Source organism: Micropterus dolomieu, linkage group LG10, assembly GCF_021292245.1.
Source record: "Micropterus dolomieu isolate WLL.071019.BEF.003 ecotype Adirondacks linkage group LG10, ASM2129224v1, whole genome shotgun sequence".
NCBI lineage: Eukaryota > Metazoa > Chordata > Actinopteri > Centrarchiformes > Centrarchidae > Micropterus > Micropterus dolomieu.
Genome location: NC_060159.1, coordinates 24,735,140 through 24,750,917, shown reverse-complemented (window position 1 = coordinate 24,750,917; position 15,778 = coordinate 24,735,140). Strand labels below are relative to the sequence as shown.

General features: G+C 40.3%; 1 pseudogene; it reads right to left on the bottom strand.

Annotated features, from left to right (window-relative positions):
* Positions 1 to 3,638: 3,638 nt before the first annotated feature.
* The window catches only part of LOC123978347, a 16,452-nt pseudogene continuing 4,312 nt past the window's right edge, over positions 3,639 to 15,778 (bottom strand).

Sequence of the window (15,778 nt, the reverse complement as noted above, 5' to 3'; positions counted from 1 at the left end):
GAAGTCTCTGGCCTTCCATATGGAACCACAAAATGTTATAAACTCCATGTGTATTTTCAAGTCAGTGTAAATATTTACTATACATACTTCTGCTAGTAGTCATATTGGTGTCAGAGCTATCAGCTCTGCCTTTGTGCTGAGCAGGGCTGTGGACACAGTTTGGCCAATCTTACCACCATTCCTCCAGTGTCGTCAGCCAGCACTACTGCATGTCCTGCTCTTAACCCTCTGGGCTCTCAACAACAAGAGCCATCTACAAAAAATGTGATTTCAGTATGTTGCAGAAGTTTTTTCCTATTAATCAGTTCTCATGTATTTGCATATTTGATTACCTTGGCTTCACAATTATGTGACTCTCCTTCATCTGACAGTAGAACCAAACCCACATGGCATGATTTAAAGGTTACATCACTGTATTTCAACAATTGTGTTATACTCCTGGTAATTTTTGTCCTGTCAGAAACATAGAAAATTGTTCATCATCATTTGTGAATGCAAAAACTGTCGCCCCTAAAAAGTCATCATGTGACCATCTTGGGCGATTTACTTTTAACAATTTCTTGCCTTTATGCCTTGTGGCTATTTTCTGCCAGCATTTTCAATAATGTAATAGAGCCTTTGTGGCACATCTCTCACACCTCAGAACAGAGGGAATGTAATTTAACATACTACAAAAATGTGCTGGACACTTTTCGTCCAGCCTAGCCAAAAGATGTCTTTAAAACTTTATTAAATTATTTGATAATAATTTCAGATCTTGTATCGACCTGGTTTGGGTATAATTTTGACCCTTTCAGGTGGAACCAAATAACCTTTTTGCTCTTTATTAATTGGAACACTCAAAAATGATCATAATCAGCAACTACTAAAACACTTGGCAGTAGATGGAACAGTCGAAAGAAATGTGTAAGGTTTAGGCACCTCTGCATCTACATCCTCAATCACTTACTTTCTTGTTCCTATGTCATGCACTAATTGATACTTTTACTAGTCTATTTTTAGCATAGGTTGAATCGGTGTACTCCCACTTGTTGTGGCAGGAACCAAAACTCCTGTTTTTAGAAGTCAATTAGTTGTCTCTAATGTATTCTTCCCAGTTAGATGCTTCAGGTTAAAGTACACTGGTTGTTAACCTTATCAGTCGAGTATCAGTCACATGTTTTCTTTTCCTTACCATAGATGCTCAGGTACTTGAGTTAGCATGTCTTCTCCCTTTTGGCAAAATGTCAATGTGCACTGATCTAGCAGTGCAGGCAATCTGGAGTTTGGACTTTGATAAATCAAGATGCTTTGCTTTGCAATGTATAGTGTATTCAGTTCACAAAATCAATGTCAATGTCTTTTCCAGTTAAATTCAGAGGCGCTCGGCCTGATATCTACAAGAAAATGAGTCTTTTGATGTTGAAGCAAACTTTCACTTTGATGAGTCTGGGCCCTGTTAGTATGTTATCCTGGGTCTCTCTAGATGTCCACTGGTCCTCACGGAAATGGCCTCCGGCCTCTCTGTGGTTTGTTATTCTCCCCTTGTGACATGGTACAGTGGCTTTTCAAATGATTTTCCTGACCACATTTCCAGCAGCGTCTGGGGAGGTATGTCAGTGATTGGGGGGGGGGGTTTGATAGGCAGTGCCCTACCTCCCCTTTCTGTCTGTCCTCTTTGCACCCCTGTTGCTGCTCCTCTACCTCTCCCCATAAGCTGAGGATGGGGGAGGGAATGCTGTCCAAAGTTGCTCTCCGTTCCTGGCAGATGAGGCCAGGGAATCAGGGCTTGATTGCCCCCCCAGGTGAAAATGATGTTACCCCTGTTTGTTGTTTTACATTGTCCAATAAGAGCTGCAACATTTGCTGAAACATCATGCTTTCTTCATTCTCCTTTTTACAGGAGGTGTGGGCAGTCCCCACTCCATGGAGCTTTTCTTTTCCTGTAGTGAGCTGCTGCTGAGTCAGTCTGCGTACTGCCTCTCTGTCCTTTTCCTCCTGCTCCTTTTTCTTTTCTCTGTATCTTCTGACAGTGTGGCCAACATGCTCACAAAGCTCACTTAATTTGTTCCTCACTTGCTGAGGAAGACTTTGCACCACACACTCTCGAAACTTTTTCTGATGTACAGGGTGGCTTCAAGGTCTACTTTAAATGTCTGTCCCCATTCTTGGTGTGCCGACACACTGTTTTAGTCAGGATAAGAGAATGGAGTGATTAACCATCTCAGCCTACTCTTAAATGTGAATATGGTGTCTGCCTCCCTGACCAAAACTGGGACCTGGTTTCATGGGATAGAGCTTGAAGGCTCTGGCTCCCATTTTGGACACTTTTGGAACCATAAGTAAACTTTCTGGCAGTGCTGTGTTGTAGTGGTGTAATAAGCCTAGATGCAATAAATGCAAGGTGCTTTCGGGCAAAAATCACAGAATTTGTTTGGAATAAAACACAGTTTTTGTTTCAAAGTAAGATTGCTTATCAGTTTTAGCTATAATTAACATCTTTTAGATAGTTTTGTCTGCATTCTTCGTTCTGGTAAAACAGCTTTCTGATTGCTTTCTCAAGTTGGGAGAGGCCACTCGTATCCTCACTCCATATTGAAAGTATTAGTTTGGCCCAGCCCCAGACTGACAGACACACAAACAGCACTCTGCTTCAGCTGACCGGTACGCCAGCGCGGTCGCGGATCATTAAAACAATAGAAACTGAAATGTCAGTATTTAGGGACATTAAATGCGTTTAATGTAAGGAAAGCCACATGAAATTGTAGGTTAATTGGTTGTCCCTTCTCTTACTTCTCCAAAGTTAACCAACCATTAATACTTCATTTCAATAAATCCAAAGTGTGAGGATGAATTGAGAAAAATACATTCTGAATAAATGCTACAACTTTTTTTTTTTTTTTTTTCACTTCAAGACTGAATTACTAGACTGATATTTCTGGTTGCAGTAATATAATATCATTGTCAAGCAATGCAAACATCCAAACTGTAGCTACAGATTAAAATAATCCAACCATGAACACACTGACAGGCAAGTGGGCTAAATAACACATTTGAAAATATTCAATATTGTGATTTAAATAAACACGTCTTTGTTAATTTAATTTGTCATTTAAATCAACTGTGATGCTCAAAGTGAGTGAACAGAGCCATAGTGAGATTAAGTTTGAGAAGAGTGTAATCTCTAGTAGCAAAATGTAATTATTTTTCTATGAAACTCCTGTAAAACCACAACTTATCACCATTAAATGAACAGATGTAAAAAAACAAAAACAATGTTAAGTTGATATAGTATAGATATGTTTTTGAAAGACCTAGGCAAGCTGTTTCTCTGTGCTTTCAGTGTCTAAGCTAAGCCATCAAAGCAATCTGCTGACTTCAGCTCTGCACGCGCAAACATGAGAGTGGTATCTTTCATCTCATCTTTGTCTCGGAAAGAAGAAAGCAAATAAGAGTATTTCCAGTATTAACAGTTTCTTTAAAATCTGCCTTTTATTCTGGAAATTATAAAATTAACTTTTTAAAGATGATTCTGCAGACCATTAATATTTATCCGACTACATCTGTAACATTGCAAAAAGTAGAATCTACTCAGTTACATGTACAGTAACAATTTACAATGAACTCATTTTATATTCCTAAACTAAGATAAACTTGCTGCATGACACCAGCCCTCCTCCTCCTCACATACAGGAGACAGCACACAGTTTATGAGGTGAAGGGCTGCAGCCAAAGCCCCCACGTGGAGTCAGATCTAGTTCATCCTCTGAAACTCCAGGTGGAGGAGTGAAGCGAAAGTGTTGCAGGAGGGTGGTGAAGAAGATGAGGAGCTCCATCCTGGCCAAACTTTCTCCAAGACAAATCCTGCGACCTGTAAGAGACAACAAAGGAAAATATTCATGATATCTGCGCGTAAGTGATCATAAAGAAGTGATGGCAAAATTCACCAACCTGCAGAAAAAGGCATGAAGGCATCTCGCTTGACAAACTTTCCATCTTTGTCCAAGAAGTGGGCAGGATAAAAGGTGTGTGGGCTCTCCCACTCACTCTCATCATACAGGACAGAAGTCAAGAGAGGATACACTGTGGTCCCCTGTAGAAAATACTCAAATTGAATTTTGTACGGATGACAAAACATGACTTCCTTGCTAATTTTGAGAAAAATGAAATCATGTCTATTAGGAAAATCATATTTCGTCTCGTGGAAAAATTTATCCTGATGAAGACAAATAAATCCTGTGGTAGAAGAAGGAAAGAAATAAATGATATATAACTAGTTTACTTCACATTTACTTTTTTGATACAAACGAGCTAAACTGCATCGGTGGTCACACTTTCTTTGAAAAAGTTTTTCATTCCCTCCCTATACGTCTAAACGTTTTTGTAAACCTTGCTGCAAATTTTAATCATAATATTCTGAGGTCAAAAAAAGTTAACATCTGTCACACAGCCTGTCTGATCGGTCATGTTTAGTTTAGATCTCTGTGAGTTTTGTTTATTGGAGTTACTGGAGTTATTGGAGTTTTGTCCTATGAACGTCACTTACATGCATGCAGTGTCACGGCATTTAGTGTGTGTGATATATATATATATATGTATATACTGTATATATATATATATATATATATATATATATAAAATGATTATAAATAATCTCATAGTCAACGATTGTACCCTGTCAAAGCCAATTTTGTACCCTTTTCGAAGGGTCCATTTTTGTTCTGTTAAATAAAGGTACAAAATTGTCACCACAGGTACAAGACTGGGCTCTTATGGTACAAATCACGAGGGTACAAACATGTACCCTATGCCAAGGGTACATATTGACAAGCCATTGTACCCCTAAAGGTACAATTATGTACTTTATTTTCTGAGTGTGTAATGGGTAAAGATTACCGTAATCCCCCTCCCCCGCCGCTCCGCCACCCATCCCTCCACACCGCTATCCGTTCAAAAGATAGTAGACTTACCACCAGAAACATTGCCCAGCGACATTGCTCAAGAAGTTGCCCCGTGTGTCATAAGCTTAACATATATACCAATTGTATGTTGCTTTGGACAAAGCGTCAGCTAAATGATGTATTATTTTTGTAATTGTAAGTAGTGAATGCATGTGTCCGTAGATGGTAGTGTGGGCTGGTGTGGCTACAGTGCCAGGGCTGAATTTTTGTCCCAGTCCACCGCTGATTTCAGGTCACTGTTCTTTGAAGTTTAATATTCAAGCTCTTTAACAGTTTGCAATACCTAAAGTCCCCAACAATGAGACAAGTCTCAAAAAAGCATTTTTAAATACCCCAATTACTGGGAAAGAAACGATGTCCACTGTGTGATATCTGAACAGACAGAATGAGTTTCCTGCACTGCTTTAAGTTTAAGTAAAGACAGATCATTTTTGGCTGCCAGACGGGGGCAAAGGTAAAGATGGTACGGGCGTTCAGTGTGTAAACCCTTACCCTCATAAACTAGTAAATCATTGTCAGTAAAATCAATTTAAATAATAATTAGGATGTTCTCCTCGGAGCTGAAGCAGGAGGCTAGACAAGCAGCAAGACCACCAGAGCCCCCAACAGGGACTGGAGAATGAAATCTAATATTAGCATAATTTTAAAACAAACTGTGTTTTGACACTGCTAAGGCACTGGTGAAACTATGTTTCCTTGTGGAGTAGCTCTGTGAGCATTTTAGTAATCATTATAGATACATTTTGTGGCTGCCAGTTCAAGGGGAGGGACAAAATGTGTTAGGTCTATTCAGGTCAGTGTTTTTTGTGGTTTATCTGTTAAAGGTACAGTGTGTAAGATTTAGGGGGATGCATTGAAAGATCCCCCCCAAACTTCAGATACAGTGCTGAGAAAAAATATTTGCCCCCTTCCTGATTTCTTAGTTTTTTGCATCTTTGCAGTTCGCCTACGGAGCCAACAGGTCTGTAGATGATGCAGTAAACATGGCCCTTCACTACATCCTCCAGGTTGTTTTATTATTTTTTTTATATTGTCAGTTGTATTATTTTTCTCCTTCTGTTCTTATATAACTTGCATTTGTTTATTATATATTTATATATTTCCACATCAATTTGTCAGCTGTATGTCTGTCTACGTGTAGCACCTTATCACCAAAGCAAATTCCTTGTATGTGTAAAACACTACTTGGCAATAAAGCTCCTTTTGATTCTTCTGATTCTTCTTGTCACACTGAAATGTTCCAGATCATCAAACATTTTTAATATTAGACAAACATAACCAGAGTTAATACAAGATGCATGTGATTAACCACATTTCTTGGAAAACTACATTCCACAACCAGGCTCGATTACTGTCAGACCTGTTGAATCAAGAAATCACTTATAATATAAACTGTCTGACAAAGTGAAGTAGGCTAAAAGATCTGAAAAAGCAACACATTATCCGACAATCAGGTAAAAGTGGTCTGGACATAAAATATACAAGTTGGTCAATTAAATGTAAAAATAGTATACATGTAGCATCAACACAGTTAAAAAACAAGTAAAATTAAACATCTCTTCAATTCATATGTTATCTGCTTTTGTAGCCTACATCTTAATATTTAGTGGATAATGAAGCATATTTACAACTCGATACTCACATATCATGTTTCCCTGCATGCAAGTGGCCTGATAGGTGCCCAAAGCCAATACTTGAACACTCTTAATACTCTATGTGTTTATAAGTCTGGACTTGGCTATAATGAGGCAACATAACATTCAATCATTTGTGCTATTGTATAAATTTTCACCTTCTCCTTACACACACACAAGATGGCACACAGTTTATGGGGTGAAGGGTTCAGGGTAAAGCCCACACGTGGAATCAGATCCAGTTCATCTTCTGAAACTCCAGGTGCAGGAGTGAAATTAAAGTGTTGCAGGAGGGTGGTGAAGAATATGAAGAGCTCCATCCTGGCCAGACTTTCTCCAAGACAAATCCTGCGACCTGAAAGAGACAACAAAGGAAAATGTTCATGCCATCTGAATAATGACTTATGTGACTCTCTGAATCTTACACAGCTGAGAAATGTACCAACAAGACTAAATCCAAGTACTCCTGGTATGTAGACATTACTAGACCTGATTTTAGTGAATACTCCCAGTAAATATAATTCTGTTAGGGTAATCTGTAAGGAGGTCAGTGATCACTGTGTAATTGCCTGTGTTAGAAATGCAAAACTGTTGAAAGTTACAGATTAATTAGTTAATCAGACTGAGAAATGTTTCCTGGGCCAGAGCAAGACAGTCAGACATACGTGGGGATTGGATTTCGTTTAGAACTTTGAGAAATAAATGTACCTAAATTAACAGGAAATCTAAATCAGAAGACTATTTGAAGAACATCACAGAGAACCTTAATAATCCTTCTAAATTCTGAAAATTCATAAAATCTACATCAAGCTAATATGCCCCCTCAGGTTTCCCGACAATTTAATCATCGACTCTGAGGAAGTAAAATTCAAAGTTGATATGGTTGAAATGTTTAACAAGAACTTTATGTTACCTAGAGCATTCTTTGACAACACAGTGGGTGCGCATATAAACTATATGAACCCTGGTTACAATGCAAAGTCTCTCATTCCAAGCTCTAAGTCAGACACGCAAATTAACACCTTCAACTTCACACACATATCTACTGGTGATGTTTGTAAGGCACTGAAAGATATGGATCCAAAAAAGTCAGCAGCCCCTGACAATCTAGATCCACACCTTTTAAAGCTGGCTGCCGAGCTTTTTGCAGAGCCCGTTACCTATATTTTAAACCTGTCCTTGGCGACCAGTTGTATTCCTAAATTATGAAAGGCTGCTTATGTTACACCATTATTAAAAGGTGGGGACTCTACTAATGAGTATAACTACCGCCCCAACTCCAAATCTAAATCTAAAATCTATTTTAGCTAAAATCCTTGAATCTCTGGTAAATGTCCAATTGAAACAGTTCTTAACTGAATATAACATTTTAAGTGAGTTTCAGTCTGGTTTTAGGAGAGGACACAGTACCATAACAGCAGTTATGTTGGTGGCCAATGATATTATTCAGGGTACCCCCAGGGTTCTCAAAGTTAAGACCTTTTTAATACCACCTAGGATGAAATTTAATACCAACTTCACCGCCATATAATGGAAAATCTGTATGAATTTTAATTTTAAGGAGGTCAAATTTTAAGAAGTTACATGAATTTAATAAAACATTTTGTTATAATACATTCATATTTAACACACTATAGCTTGGGGTGTGTTTGTACTTTGATAAGATAAAATGAATCAAAGATGTCAATTTGTGTTGAAAAGTGGTGGGGACACAAGGGTTCAGATTAGGGGTGTGACGATACTCTTAGCTTACATGCACAATATTGGGTTCATGAGAACAAGACGAAGATATTTTAAACACCATTTTGATGAAATATTAAAGGCTGAAATATGTAAAAGTGGGTCTGAGGGTCCTCCCCTAGATAATTAAACACATAATTTCCTGCATTTTGGAGACATTTTCTACACCAATTTATGGTAGAATTGTCTTATTTATATAAAGTGATTCAGGTGACAATTACAACAGAATATAATGCAGTACTCACTAGCTTGTTGATTTACCTTAAGAAACTTTTTTTGGACAATGCACATCTTTAAATTGCATTGCATGTTTTATTGTGCAAATAAACCATTCTCAAAGCATTTTCATTTGTTTTGTTTTTTTAAACATTTCTTGTTGAAAGCCATTTTAAGAACATATTTAACAATTGCTTAAAAAAAAAGGTGATGGAGACATGTCCCCAGTAACCCCAGTGTAAATGACACCTATGAAATGAATACAATATTTGTGCACTAACTAGAACCCTTAAGGGGTGAAATCAAAAATACAAAACAATTGTGCGGTATGAGTTGTTGCAATTAGTTACACCTTGGCTAGATAAGGTAATGTAATCTAATATGTCAATTGCTTAAGTGATTATTAATTCTATTCTGTATTGGCTTGAAAGCAGCAGGGATAAGGAGTTACTCCGGTTTGTTTTTTCCTCGTCCCGGTTATCAGTGCATCTGGGTGATGTAGTTTAATGTGCATCAATCACCATGTTGTATGTTTCCATTCACATTACATTAGCCTACAACAGCAGTGCATTGCTGACACACAGACATTGTCCTCGTCTCATACACAACTATCTCTCCGTTGCTGTTGTAACGTTTACTGAACAGTAACCTGCAGGCAGGTCTTCCAGCTATGCTGTTTCATTAGCGCTCGCCGTAGTGTCACTGACTCGCACGCCGATCCGTTTGTTGTGCTAACCTCAGCGCCACTGCCCTCAGCCTCATCCACCAGCTTGTCCGTGTCTCTGGCTTTCTGACTTTCAGACACTTGCCCATTCTGAGGCAACCACCTAACATTAGCTTGTTAGTAGCACGTTAGAGACGTTTTGTTTTCTTTCCTGACTGATTCGCACCAGAGCTTGGATGCCAGAGCTCCACACTCCAGAGCGTAAAGCCGAACACTGATGTACAACAGTAACGTTACCTGTACTGCAGTATAACATCAGTTATCACCAGACGGAGGAAAATTGTAAAGTCACACAGACAAAAAGTCATTATTTATGACGTTACGGCATTTATTTAATCCTACGAAAGGAGAAAGAAAATAATTAAGACCTTTGTAAATGAAATTTCATACTTTTAAAAGGCTTTATTTTTGGAATATGAAATTTAAGACTTTTTTACTTGCGGGTACCCTGCTATTATTTCTCTTGATGAAAAACAGCACTGTGCTACATTATTTGTTGATTTATTTAAGACATTTCACTCAGTTGATCGTGACTTACTGTTATCCAGACTAATTAATGTGGGTTTTAGTAAAGAGGATGGCAGTTGGTTTAGAAACTATCTCACTGATAGATCTCAGAGTGTCTATATAGAAAATCATGTCTAAACCCCTTGAGATCTCCAGAGTTGTCCCCCGGGCTCGATCTTGGCTCCCACTTTATTCACTATTTTCGTAAATGATATTGGAAAACATTTGCAGTGTGCCAAGTTGCATCCCTTTGCAGATGACACAGTTCTGGATCCCACCCTGGCTCAGCGTGTCACGGAGCGTTCTCTGCATTGCAGTTCTCATTGCACAACCTCAAATTACTCTTAAATACTCAAAAAACCAAGTTCATGACATTCACTAGAGCTTGCTTTCAGGAAAACCTTACTCTTTGCATATTAAATGGCGCTGTCATTCAACGGGTAACTTGCTACAAATATCTTGGTATTTGGCTGGACGATAAATTAACTTTTAATATACACGTAGATTAGCTCAAACTTGGTTTTTATTTTCGAAAAAAGTGTTGTTTGCCCTATGAAGCGAGGAAGAAAGTCGTCCAGTCTACCTTTTTGTCGGTACTTGACTACAGGGACCTGCTGTATATGCACGTAACCTCATTATTGTTAAAGAAACTTGATTTTGCATACCATGCAGTATTGCATTTGTTTACACTTGTTAAATCGTGCATACATCACTGCAGATTCAATTCTCATCTCAGGCGTCATATACACACACTTTGACAAAACCATTGCTATTGTACGCTGTTAGGAGTGTGGTTTTGTGTTCATGTCTTTCCTGTTTTAGTCTGTTTTGGGATTCTGTGTTTCAATAGCTTTATTTGATCTTGTCATGTTTAGGGTTTTGTAGCTATGTCTAGTCCTTTGTTCATTCGCATGTTTAAGTTTTCTTAGTATCTGTCTTGTCTCGTATTCTAGTTATGTCCTGCATTCTTATCCGTGTCTTAGTGTCTACTCCTGGTCCATGTACTTCGGTATTATTTTGTCCATGTTTGCTCTGCGTTGTGTTTAATCTTAGTTCAGTCTGTTTTCCCTGTGTGTTGTAGTTTTTTGGTATATTAGTGATCTGTCTGCTTATGTTCTGGTTCAGTTATTTATATTATATTTCTTCCTGGTTATTATTAGTTTCCCCATGGCCTTATTGGTGTCTGTCTGTTTCCCCTGCTGTCTCTCTGCCTGACTGTCTCTCATTAGTCCTGATCCCCCTCACCTGTGTTGCTCCCGCCCTGCCCGTTAGTCCCTGTGTGTATATATACCTGCTTGTGTCTTCAGCCGTTGTCACGTCCTTGTGTCGTATGTTGGGTGTTCTTGTCTGTTCTGCCCCTTGTTCTTTGGATTACTCTGCCCGTGCTCTGGATTCTTTTGCTTGTTGGATTGCTTTAGTTTTGGGTCTTTGCCTTGTGCTTCACATAAGCCTGTTTTGTTCAGTTTTGTGTTTAATAAATGTTTTTGAACTGCAACCTCTTTGCCTTTTGGTCTGCATTTAGGTCCACACCTCAGCTCTGTGCCTTCACTCAGCCAACCCATGACAGTACGCAAAACGTTGATTTTTCCTGTGTATGATACGCTACAGTTTGCTATTGGGTTGCAACACTAAGGAGCCTACCTGCCGTCGATATTTACTGACTTAGGTTTAGGCACTAACTTCTGTGATGGTTAAGGTTAGGGTAAGTTGCCTTGGGGGACTATCAACGCCTTAAACACAAACTTCGCAAGATATTTAGTTAGTTAGCAACTGGAAGTGCTACTAGCATCTACAGACGCACCTGGATGTGTCTCATTCACACGCACCTGGGGGTGTCTCCTATACACGCAGAATTGATGTTTTGCATGAAATAAATACACTTATCAAGTATGTGTATATATGACACCTGAGATGAGAATCTTATGGTGGATTTGCCATCATTAGCTATGCGGAGACAGCTATATTTGTGTATTTTTATTTATAAGGAACTCGGTTGCAAATTACATTATTAGCCTTCTCAGCTGTGTGATCAGTAGACATCATACCCAGTCCAGCAGGCTGCTGCTTTTAAAAGTTCCCAGGGTGACTGTTGGGAAAGACTGGCTTCTCATGCTGTGCACCATTAATTTGGAACTCCTTACAAAGGAGTATTTTGTATTGTTGTTTTATGTTTGTACTGCCAGACTTGCTGTCCTGCTCCCTTTCTTGGCCAGGGAGCCCTTGAAAATGAGATTTATTTCTCAATGGGTCTTTTCCCCTGGTTAAATAAAGGTTAAAAAATTAAAAAATGTATCAAGAAGGGATGGCAAAATTCACCAACCTGCAGAAAAAGGCATGAAGGCATCTCGCTTGACAAACTTTCCATCTTTGTCCAGGAAGTGGGCAGGATAAAAGGTGTGTGGGCTCTCCCACTCACTCTCATCATACAGGACAGAAGTCAAGAGAGGATACACTGTGGTCCCCTGTAGAAAATGGAGATATTAAAAGACTTTTCTACATGCTAAGATATAGCATTCTTTTCAAACTACACAAACGTGTTTTAAGGAGCCCAGAAATTAACTGCTACATTCAGTCTATTTGCCACAGTTAAATAAAATTCATGGTGTGGTTAGCTCTAAGTTAAAAGGCTTTACTTTGGTACTTACTTTTGATGTATTTGTACCTCAGTATAAGCTTATTTTCATTTAATTGAAACTTTTTAATTTATAAGATCTATTTGTTGTGTTTGATCCTCTATATTGGTTTTAATTCAGTCTAACCTTCTTAATGAAGTGACCCTGAAAGGTGACATCTTGGCTGGTTCTGTGAGGCACTGACATGGGGACGATGTTGGCCAGTCTCTGTGTCTCATGGATGACAGCGTCAGTGAAGGGCAGGTTCTTCCTGTCCTCGACCTGCACCTGACAACTTCCTATTACCCTGCTCAGCTCCTCCTTGACCTGGTCTGGAAGATGAAAGGGAAGCACTGGAAATGACTGGAAACATTTTTTTTTTTAATCATTTCATTATAATCCAGAGTTTGTCGCTCCTTTATGTTTTTGACTTTATGAGAAGTATTTATCTAGTTTTTGGCCATGTTACAAGTGTAATGCCCCAATGAAGCCTAATGGATATGGTGACTTTTCTATTGACACAAGCGGGTTAAAATGTTTACTTATTCAGTGAAATATCTTAACATCTACTGGATGGATTGGTACAGAGAATATATCATAATGACTTTGATTTTTCCTGCAGCTATATCAAATATCTCTACAACCACTGGATGAATTGCTATGAAATTTTATAAAGTTATTCATGTTCCCCTCGGCATGAATTTTTTTGGTCTCAAACTTTGTTGGTCTCGTGACTTTTTAATGCTGCCATCATCAAGTCAAATCTTCAGTTTGTATACTCTGGTTTATGACGAAATACCTGAATAACTAATGACATTCCTATCATCCTTAGCTGTTGTAGTGCTAATTGGCAAATGTTAACATGCTAACACGCTAAACTAAGATTCTGAACATTGTTAACTTTGGTCTGCTGAACATCAGCATGTTACCATTGTCATTGTTTGCATGCTAGCAAGCCAATATTAGCATTCAGCTCAAAACAATGATGTACCTCAGTTAACCACATGGTTGTAGACTCTTAGTTCATTACATGATGATGACTTTTGTGTTGGTATCTTGATGTTCGAGTATTTAAGTATGTGAGTATGTTTCTACAGCTTCTTACTCTGTATTTTTGGATACTTGGCCATAAGCAGAAGTGCCCATCTCAGTGTAGTTGATGTTGTCTCAGTGCCAGCAACAAACAGATTCAGAACTGTCTCCATAAGATTTTCATTGTGGAAGTGACTATTAGTAATCCCGGATTCCTCCAGGTGTAGATGTATCAGCACAATTATTCAGATAAATCCAAAACAATGACAATTTACGTTATTTACAAGGTATTTCCACTCACCAGTTAACCAAGTTGGATTTTATGGTGTAAGGACAGGGCAACATGATATCGTATAATGGCGCATAAATAACACGCCTCATGCATTTCATGCATTTTAAGCTTTTTGCATTTCATTTCACACCGTTGCATTGACTTTTATTATGAAGAAATGACACGTCATTTCACGCTGTTCAGTCCCTATAGACCTAAGCAACATAAAGGAGGTTAACCCTATCTGCGCAGCTGTGATGGTTAAGGTTAATGATGGTTAAGGTTAGCAGTAAAGTACATCGGGGGGGAGTCAATGTCAGCATCGTTAGCTAGCTTGCAACTTAGTCTGCAGATGACAACGCCATCATCGGCCGGATTTCAAACAACAATGAGACTTCATATCGGGAGGAAATTCATAATCTTTTAGAGTGATGCACAGAGAACAACCTACAGTTCAACGTCAGCAAAACTAATCGTTGATTTTAGGAAGAAGGAGATAAAGACACACACTCCTGTCTACAAGTGGTGCTGAGGTGGAGCAGGTGAAGAGTTTCAAGTTCCTAGGAATCAGCATCTGACATGGTCACATCTTCACATTTCTTGAGGAATCTTAAGAAGGCCAAATTCCCACCCCAAATTTTTGTCGGCTTTTACAGAGGAGCAATAGAAAGCATCCTTACTGGAAACATCATACTGGATTGGGATGTGCAGGGGGTGATTAAAACTGCTCAGAGGATCATTGGTACCCATCTCCCGAGCTTCAGTGATATCAGTGAGGTGCCTACGCAGAGCCCAAAGGATACTAAAGGACAGTACCCACCCAGCCACAGCCTGATCACCCTGATGTCTTGTGGGAAGAGATATAGAAGTTTTTGCTGCCACACCACCAGACTGCAGAGCAGCTTTTCCCCCACAACTATCAGGCTCTTAAACTCTAATTCAACCTCAGCACTGCTCCATTAATTATAGTTTATTTCTGTTTACCACTTTTATAATTGCTTCTGTATTAATGTATATTGTCTGTTATGTAGCAGAAGGGAGTTACAAACTCAATTTCACTCTATAACTTGTTATATTGTGACAATTGTTGTGGTGGCAGCCCGGCTGACGGTGAGTGTCCTGTTTTTTTTCTCCTTTTTATCAGTTATTCTGCTTTTTCCTTGGTTTTCTGTTCCCTGCCTGCCTCCCTGTGTTTTCTCCCCTGTGTGTGCTCTCTCCCCTGCCACACCTGCCACTAGTCAACCTCATCCCTGCCTGTATTTCAACCCCGGTTCTCCACACCATTCTTGCTTGATCGTCGTTGCTCCATATCCGGTGTCACCTCAGCGTTCAGGCTCTCATGTTTTTGATTTTTCTCAGTTTCCCTGAACTTTATCGCTGCTGTCACTAACCCTGTCTCTCTGTCTGTTTTCCCCCCAGGTTCAGTCACCCTCGTCCTCCGTTTTGTCAGCTGGGCTCACCCTCCGGTCCTCTCCTCCTCAGACTTCCAGCCCTCTGCCGCTGCAGCCAGATCCCCGGCCAGCTAGTCCCCAGCCCGGTCCTGAGCCCGAGCATACTACCTTTAGCCACCAGCCTGTCCCTCGTGATCCCCGGCCTGCTGGCCCCCAGCCTGTTCCCCGGCCTGCTAGCGCTGCTAGCCCCCAGCCTGTCCCTCCTGCTCCGCAGTCGGCTGGCCCCCAGCTTGGTCCTGATCCCCAGCTTGCTAGCGCAGCCAGCCACCAGCCTGTCCCTAGCGATCTCCGGCCTGCTAGCGCCGCTAGCCTCCAGCCTGTCCCTCCTGATCCCCAACCGGCTAGCCCCCAGTTTGGTCCAGATCCCCAGCCCACTAGCGCCGCTGGCTCCCAGCCTGTCCTTTGGCCTGCTAGCGCCGCTAGCCTCCAGCCTGTCCCTGATCCCCAACCTGCTATTCCCCAGTTTGGTCCAGATCCCCAGCTTGCTAGCGCAGCCAGCCATCAGCCTGTCCCTAGCGGTCCCCGGCCTGCTAGCGCCGCTACCCTGTTGGCGGACCGACCTGCCTCAGTCCCGCCGGTGGTCCGACTCCCCCTGCTGCTGTCTCGCTCCCCGGCCCCTGGAGGGGTCTTCTCGCCCCTTAGCCCAGCCCT